Raw genomic sequence first — 8884 nt, 5'->3', positions numbered from 1 at the left:
TATTTTATTAGATGTTGTGGGTGGGATTTAGAGATGGAAATGGATGAAATTGTACTTTTTTAGTTTTCTTGTGGCCTGTTTGGATGGAGAGTAGAGAGGGGGAAGGGAAGGAAAATTTCATTTTAACCTTGTTTGGGAGTTTCATTTTGTAGGGTAGAGGAGGGGAATGGAGGGGAAATTTGGCCCAAATTCTTACACCCCAAATTGGGATGTAATGGAGGGGAAGGGAAGGAAGGGGAAAATTTCATTTTCCCCTTCCTTCCCCTTCCTTCCCTTCCCTAAGGGCCTGTTTGGATTCGTAGAGGGTGAAGGGAAGTTAAGGGAAACTGAGTGAAGGGAAGGGAAGGGAAAGGAAGGGAAGGGGAAGGGAATTCCCTTCCCCTTGGTTACACCAATTTGGGGGTAACAATTTTTATACTATTTGGGGGTGAACCAAGGTGAATGGAGGTGAATTAACTTCACCTCCTAAGTGTTCCCAAACAATGTGAATGGAGGTGAATGGTTCCCTTAACTTCCCTTCACCCTCATTCCCCTCAATCCAAACAAGCCCTAAGTAAACTCCCAAACACACCATTGGTTTTCATTTCTATATCTTGGTTTTTTAGGAAATAACCAAACAAGGCCCTCAGTGTAAAACCCACAAAACCCACCGCCCGCAATTTCCCAATCTCCTCTGCGTTCCCTCTCCTCTTTCAATTTCTCTACAACTACCCCAATTTGTGTGAAAATCTGAGCCCTAATTGTTGCCACAACCGCCGCCGTCTCCTGACCTACGCTCGAATCGAGCTGTGACGCCTTCCTGCACTCAATCGCCGCCGTTGCTTGACCTTCGCTCGACTCCAGCGGCGGCGCCAACTGGCGCCGTCAACTAACGGTTTTCTTCCTTCGGTGTTGTGAGTTTCAAAGCCTTGTCATTTATTTTCTCATAAAGACACGCAAGCACGGGAAAATAATTGAGTTCTCATACTTCATGAATCATTGTTTCTTTAAATTGACATCTTAAATAGTTTAAAAGGCTAGATGAGCTGGTATATTTCTGATATATATATATTACGGATGATGAGTTTACTGATCTGATATCTTAGATATTTTTTCTATAAATTCTCAAGAGGGGAAGAGACATCCTCTACGACTGATATTAGCAGCAATTCGTCATCAGAGGATGCCCATCTCAAAATTATCAGAAGTTGTGTTAAATTATGTAACATAAAGTAATAATCGTAAAACAGGAATTTGCTTGTTGAAAGTGTATCCTAAGTTGAACTGTAGCATTTTCTTTTTGCAAATACTCATCATGTTGAACTCTAGTATTGTTTTTTCCCCCTCTTTAAGTTCTCGTGAACATAAATGCAAGCACCGGTTATATGCAACTTTACAACTGAAAACATCGATGAAGTACAAATATTGATTAAATTTGTGTCCTTATATAAGTGATGATCCAGGTCACACAACCATTTAAATGAAGTGGATCACTAGGATAATAAGTTTCAAGTAGGACTCCCTTGATTCTCCTGGCCTAGGGAGCTAAAGAGAAGGGTGGAAGATGGTAGGACTGTAAGATTTTGTTAAGAAAATTGCAGACATAATAAGGTTATTCTAGAACTAAAATTTGAGAAAACATAATTCAGATTGTGTTTTTCTGGACCTCAGTTCTTTAGGTTTTTACGACAGAAGATTATTTATTGTACTTAAATCTTGTTTCACCTTTAATTGCTATGTGCAAAGCTATTTGATGCTAAACTTACATAGGAGCAGGACACTATAACAATTTGATCCTAATCCTACATATGAGCATGATACTTGGTTTTAGAAAAGTATGATAAAGGTTAATCTTGCTTCTCAGTTTGCACTCAAGAAATAGGGATCCTTCACGTATGATATGTTTATCTCTTCAACCCAATGAGATCAGGTCTCCAAGCAATATTTGTATGCAATATCATCTTATTCAAAAGTAGACTATATATATATTTGGTGCTTCTCCTCTTAATACTAATTATTATACGATCATTGTTGATGTGGTCATTGATGATGCTCTGATTTGTCCCTATATATGCAAGTTTCTTTCTCATCTAACTAAAGCTCTAAGTCCTGATCATCTTATCATGTATAAACCACATAGCGCACCAACTATGAAACAAGTGAAAATGCACATAAGAATTTAAAGCTATCGCTTTGTATAGCAATTACCAGTACAAAGCTTTGTAAAGCAATTGTCAATAATGTTGTTATAGCTTTGTAAATATCAGATTGGATATTTCACCCCTGGAGGTATGTCTCAGGACCTAGCGTGCAGAGTAAAAGACCAAAAACACAAATCCAACCATGATTATACTTTTTTAAACTAATTTGTCAGGTTGGTTTTGAATGTTCTCACTTTTATTAGCATATCATGAGATAATTTTATTAGTTTGTTATAACTTTCATTGATACAATACTAAAATTGCCTCATGTTTTAATTTGTTTGCAGTGAAGCTATGGACTATGGAGGTAGTCAGAATTTTGTCCAATGTGGTCTCCTTTCGGGGCCTAATTCACAATCATATTTCGTCCACTTTGTCAGAGGATCATCGGATAGCCCTTCGAGGTGCCCGTTCTATGGATATATTGATGTTCTTGATGTTCCAATCCAGTCATTTCTAGTTGATTGCTTGTTGGAAGTTTTTGATATTGAAAAAAGCAATTTCAAATTTGGAGGAAAGTGGACCTACTTTGGTGTTGAGGATGTCGAGTGGATAGATATGAGGTTCCATAGAAGTGATCGTGAGACAATCTATAAACATGTGCTTTCATTTAGGACAGGTAGAAATTGGGGAGAATGAGAAGTGTAGGACTAGAAGAGTAAAGAAAAAAATTGATGATGAAAAGAAGAAGGTTGTATGTGCTAGATGAGATAGCATGACTGAACTTATCGAGGAGATGGCTAAGCTAGACAAGACCGGTCCTGAGCATTCGGGGGCCCTAGGCAAAAACTTTGTTGAAGTCTAAACTTATAACTTTGTTGGACACGGCGCGGATTCGCCGATTCGCTGCAATTGCCTTCGGTATTAAAGTCTATGCTTATATTTTATACTCACCTGAGATTCCGACGGTGCAGTAAACAAGGATGAGCAACGGCGTCGACAAATCGCTCGTGGAGATCCGCCGCCCATCGGAGCCTGGGCTACGGATCCGCTGTTAGAACCAAGCTAGGCCCACCATGAATCTCGTCCTGAGCTGGAATCGAGGATTCTTGTCGCTGGATCAAACCAGAGAACATCTCAAAAGTTGCCCACTTTGTTGAGAGGAGAAGAGGAGGATTCTTGTCGCTGGATCAAACCAGAGAACATCTCAAAAGTTGCCCACTTTGTTGAGAGGAGAAGAGAGGAGAGAAAAGTTTTAGTGGCCTTTTTGGAACATCTCAAAAGTTGCCCACTTTGTTGAGAGGAGAAGAGAGGAGAGAAAAGTTTTAGTGGCCTTTTTGGAGGTTTCGTATTGATTTTGGGTGTTTTCTTTGTTGTTCTTGGTCCTTGTTGTAGAGAGAGGCCAGTTGAAGCAAGTTGGGATTTTTTTTACTTAAAAAATGGGTGATGGCGATTTTGGAAGGAGGATGATACGGGTGTATCTTCTCTTCGGAACTTAGCGATCCTCATGCGAGCTTGAGGATAGATGATTCTCATGGTAGCTTGAGAATAGAGGTGTAAAACAACACAGTGGAACGTAGGTCGAAGTGTGGAACGAGATGGCGAATCGAAGAATCGAAGCATCCAATTTTCAGCTTGTGAGTCGACTCATACATGTCATGAGTCGACTCATCAGGTTGAGTCGATTCATGCCTGTCATGAGTCGACTCACAAGACCAAACTGTTTTGTCAAAGTTTCTGACCAGTTGACTCATGACTGTCATGAGTCGACTCACGAGACCCAACAAGTGTTGACATGGTTTTTGACTAGTCGACTCATGACTGTCATGAGTCGACCCATATGACATGAGTCGACTCTTACATGCACATGAGTCGACTCATCGATGGTTTCCTGGTTTGTTTGGGTTTCTGTTTACACGAATTCTTGTAGGGTTTGGGCTTGATTATTTACCACTTTGTCACCCACGTTGTTACACCTATAAAAGGGGTTGTTTAGGGTTTCTAATCAATCAAATGTAATCAAAGAGAGATTCTAATTAAGAGATGATTGTAATCTTTTCATATCATAATCTAGAGAGGGTATTTTTCTTCGTCACATACTGAATTATTCTTGTGTTTTTGTCATTCTCTTCTCAACCCATCTTTGATAATTTCGTGATCAAAGGTGTTCGCACGGTGACTCGTATTAAGTTGGTATCAGAGCGATTAGATCCTGTGAAGGGGGCATCCTGTATATGGTCCTGACTCGATCGCAATACAAGAAGTTAGACGAGATCCTTATTTCATTGGAAGGGGTCCAGAAATTAAGGAAGAAGAAGATGACTGAAGGAGATAGTTCAGCGAGGTTAGATGCATTGGAGAAACAGATGGAGGCAATGAGTTCGACTCTCACACAGCTCGTCAATATCTTCCAAGAAAATAACAAAAAGGAGGAATCTTCTTCGAAAGAAAAGAAGAAACTTATGGAGTCCGATGGAGAAGGCGAGGAATCTGATTCTGATAGGAAGGTCGAGATTGTCAAAACTGTTCCGCATCAAGGGGGTAAGAATTCTTACCATAATTTGAAGATAGACTTCAAGGTAGAGATTCTTGTTTATAATAGGAGTGTCAATGTCGAGAGACTTGATGATTGGATTGAGCGGATGAAGACGTATTTTACCCTCTATGGATATTCATCCAAGGAGAAGCTTGTGTTCGTGACTTTGAAGCTTTCGGGGCATGCATTGATATGGTGAAAATCCTATTGCAAGCAGGAACGAAAGGCGGTGTCGTGAAACAAATTCAAGGAGCTACTGAGGAATCAGTTCTACCCGGTGGGATTTCTTGAGGAGCGTTGATACAAATGGTACGGCTTGCACCAAAGAGTTAATCAGACCGTTCAAGAGTACACGACAAAGTTCCAGCAGCAGGCGATGGTTCTAAACGTCGCGGCGGATGAATACTCCATCTTTATGAAGTACATGGCGGGCTGAACGAATACATCCGGAAGGAGATGAAGCTATTCACGATCGAGTCTATTGCAGAGGCAAGCGTGAAAGCTATTGCCATCGAGGGCAAGCAAAAGAAGAGCAACGAAACAAAGGGAGATGCAAAACAAACAGGAGGTGAGTCTAGTGGTTCCAAACATAAGGAGGAGAAGAAGGGTGATCCATGGAGAGCAGAACGGATTTGTAGTCACTACGAGAAGACATGACATATTGCTGATCGATGTCGGGAGGAGTATCCTCATTTGAAGCCAAAGGGGTTGAAGAAGAAAGAGGAGAAAAATGCATACGTGATAGCACATGGTCCGAAGGAAGTTCCTGGGATGACAGAGCCCAACAGTAGTCTTAATCTTATGGCAGGAAAACAGGCCACGAAAGAGGACGAAGACCCCCGAGAGCAGCTCTTTGTACTAAAGTTGCAAGTGAAGACCAGTTTGGTTGATGCCATAGTTGATCCAGGCAGCGAATAGAATTTGATATCCGAGGTCTTGGTTTAGAAGCTGGGTCTGAAGACAGTCAAGCATCCGAAACCTATCCATTGGGGTGGATTCAAAAGGAGACGAGACTGAGTGTAGTTGATCAATGCACTTTCAGATTTGTGCTCCACGAGTCGTATATTGACGAGGTCACGTACGACGTTGTTCCATTGGATGTTTGTCATGTTATATTGGGCAATCCGTACTTGTGGGATAGATACACGATCTACGAAAGGCGGGCTCAGAAGTACACATTCACCAAGGATGGTGAAAAGTTCATATTTCGTTCGGCGTCTTTTCCGAGGGAGGTAAACTTGGCGACGGTGACGCTAGCGAAGAGGCTAGTGAATGCAAGCAAGAGGTTCATCTCGCTGTGCATTAGACTTCATGACGAGCCATCGAAGAGGAGTTGCTTGTTAGAGAGGAAGACGACTACGATGAGGCGAGGAACGAAGGAGTCGTTTCGAGTTGTACGTCGATATCCGGTTTCTAACAAAACCAGGTGGTGCAGAAAGGATGGAGGAGCTCACGAGTTGTCTCAGCTGAAGTTCTAACTTGAATGAGATTTCAAGTTCCTAAATGGGGGATCCATAATACGAATGTATCTTTCCTTCGAAACTTAGCGATCCTCATGGGAGCTTGAGGATAGATGATTCTTATGGTAGCTTGAGAATAGAGGTGTAAAACAACATAGTGGAACGCAGGTCAAAGCGTGAACGAGACGGCGAATCGAAGAATCGAAGCATCCAGTTTTCAGCCTGTGAGTCGACTCATACATGTCATGAGTCGACTCATCAGGTTGAGTCGACTCATGCCTGTCATGAGTCGACTCACGAGACCAAGCCGTTTTGTCAAAGTTTCTGATCAGTCGACTTATGACTGTCATGAGTCGAACCATGTGTCATAAGTCGACTCATGACTGTCATGAGTTGACTCACGAGACCCAACAGGTGTTGACATAGTTTCTGACCAGTCGACTCATGACTGTCATGAGTTGACCCATATGACATGAGTCGACTCATACATGCACATGAGTCGACTTATCGATGGTTTCCTGATTTGTATGGGTTTCTGTTTACACGAATCCTTGTGAGGTTTGGGCTTGGTTATTTACCACTTTGTCACCCACGTTGTTACACCTATAAAAAGGGTTGTTTAGGGTTTCTAATCAATCAGATGTAATCAAAGAGAGATTCTAATCAAGAGAGATTAGGGTTTAGAGAGAATTGAGAGTTTGTTCTCGATTCTAGTGAGATTGTGAGAGATGATTGTAATCTTTTCATATCATAATCTAGAGAGGGTATTTTCCTTCGCCACATACTGAATTATTCTTGTGTTTCTGTTATTTTTTTCTCAACACACCTTTGATAATTCCGCGATCAAATGTGCTCGCACGGCGACTCGTATCAGAGGATGACAGGTTGGAAATGGGGTAGCCACGTGAGAACAATAGAGGTTTTTGGGGCCTCTGTTTTTTGGGGGCCCCAGGCCTTTGCCTCTCTCGCCTACCCCATGGGCCGAGCCTGAGCGTAGAGATCCTATTTTGCCACAAATGCTTGTGGCTTTCATTATATGCTTTATATTATGCCCCTAAAGTAATTGGGGTTATCCTTTGTTTGCATTTAGATATTGTTGAAAAATTGGAAACTCGGAAGGAGTATAATTGGGATGAAGTTGTATATAACGTCTTGCATACTAAAATGAAAAAGGCTAAGAAAACTATCACTAAGAGATCCCATGGAAAGTCATCTAGAGGTGGTTATATGGACGGCTTTACCTCGGTTGTGGTGGTAAGTGAAACTTTTATATATTTATGTCATTTAGTCGTATTTATTGTTGCACTTACTTTTTCATATTTTGATAGATTTGGTTTTATGAGTTTGTGGATAAGTTGAGCGTTCTCGTAGGAGCCGAATGCCTACAACCCATCCTAACCTTCGACAAGTATTCAGAAAGTTTACGGAGGAATTCAGTGCAGGATCTCAGGATTTTGTTAGAGACACGGCTAATTTTAGGAAGTGTAATAATAACTCGATGGTGCTAAAATTTGATGAGAGCGTTACTGAAGTTGCCATCACAGAAGCTGTCACTATAGAATTCAATGGAAAGGTGTAATTTGTTATTTGTTTAATTTTTAATGTGATTGTTATAAAATTTGAACTTATGGATGGATGTTTGTGTTTTCTCTCTGTGGTCGTATATCAAATTTCCATTAGTGCTCTTTTTTACTAAAAATCTGAATAGTTATTCACATAGATTAATGAGCAGAAGTTTTTGTTTCTTTCATGTATGTTAGTATAGTATTATTTACATTGCTTTTTATTTGGTGGTTGCTGGAAATTACAAAAGGATGCCTGTGAAAGAGTGGAACTTGTTTTGTTAATTGGGATATCATTATCATTGTATCAGTAAGAAAATGTCTTGGCACTTAGAATAACCTTTATTAATAATATCTTGGAGTGCATATGGCATTTAGAATACTCCCACTTTATTTCACTTTCAAATTATGATTTCCATTTTAATTTGTGACTTAATGGGGATAATTTTGGATGGTGACTTGTGCACTTTGTGTTGTCTGTAGGGTCTGGAGAGCACTACCCTAGATGGATTTTTCCATCTACCATGCTACCTTAAACTCCCCTCAAGTAGAATTCTTCTACCTTGCTTCCTCTTTCTTATCCTTTGTAGTTCGTTTCTCAATTTCTATTCTCTGTCATCTCTATAAACATAGACGATCTCACTGAAATTTATTCCATCAACGGATAAAAATCCATAATAATATTTAATATATCTCACTGACACTAGTAGAAAAACGATCAAACTAGACGGAACAATCTAGACGGAAATTTTTTCCGTCTAGATTGGATCAAAGTAGACGGAATAATTCCGTCTAGATTGTTCCGTCTAGTTTGGAGCAAATTAGACGGAATTTTCCGTCTAGTTTGACAAACCCAGACGGAACAGGCAACCAAGACGGAATTTCCGTCTAGGTTGCCTCAACCTAGACGGAATTTCCGTCTAGGTTGACTACACAACCTAGACGGCAGTCCGTCTAGGTTGTATAGTCAACCTAGACGGAAATTCCATCTAGGTTGCCTTCTAGGTTGTATAGTCAACCTAGATGGAAATTCCGTCTAGGTTGCCTCAACCTAGACGGAATTTCCGTCTAGGTTGCCTAGGGCAGTTTTTTAGCCCCTACCAGCCGCCACCCCCTCCCATTTCTCTCAATCTCATCCACCCGACCCCCCCTTGTTCGGTCTCCCCCCCGACTCCCCCCCTCCTCCGGCCTCCCCCCCGCCCCCCC

General features: G+C 41.1%; 2 long non-coding RNA genes across 2 annotated transcripts; both read left to right on the top strand.

Annotated features, from left to right (window-relative positions):
* On the top strand, positions 603 to 2703 carry LOC109838044. The gene is made up of 2 exons (XR_002246549.1): positions 603 to 893; positions 2247 to 2703. It is a non-coding gene; the product is annotated as an uncharacterized LOC109838044 (long non-coding RNA).
* On the top strand, positions 6870 to 7752 carry LOC109838045. Its single transcript, XR_002246550.1, has 2 exons — positions 6870 to 7370; positions 7445 to 7752. It is a non-coding gene; the product is annotated as an uncharacterized LOC109838045 (long non-coding RNA).

This window comes from Asparagus officinalis, chromosome 4 (assembly GCF_001876935.1).
Source record: "Asparagus officinalis chromosome 4, Aspof.V1, whole genome shotgun sequence".
Taxonomy (NCBI): Eukaryota; Viridiplantae; Streptophyta; class Magnoliopsida; order Asparagales; family Asparagaceae; genus Asparagus; species Asparagus officinalis.
Note: the sequence above shows the minus strand (reverse complement) of the source record. Positions and strands in the feature narration are given on the sequence as shown.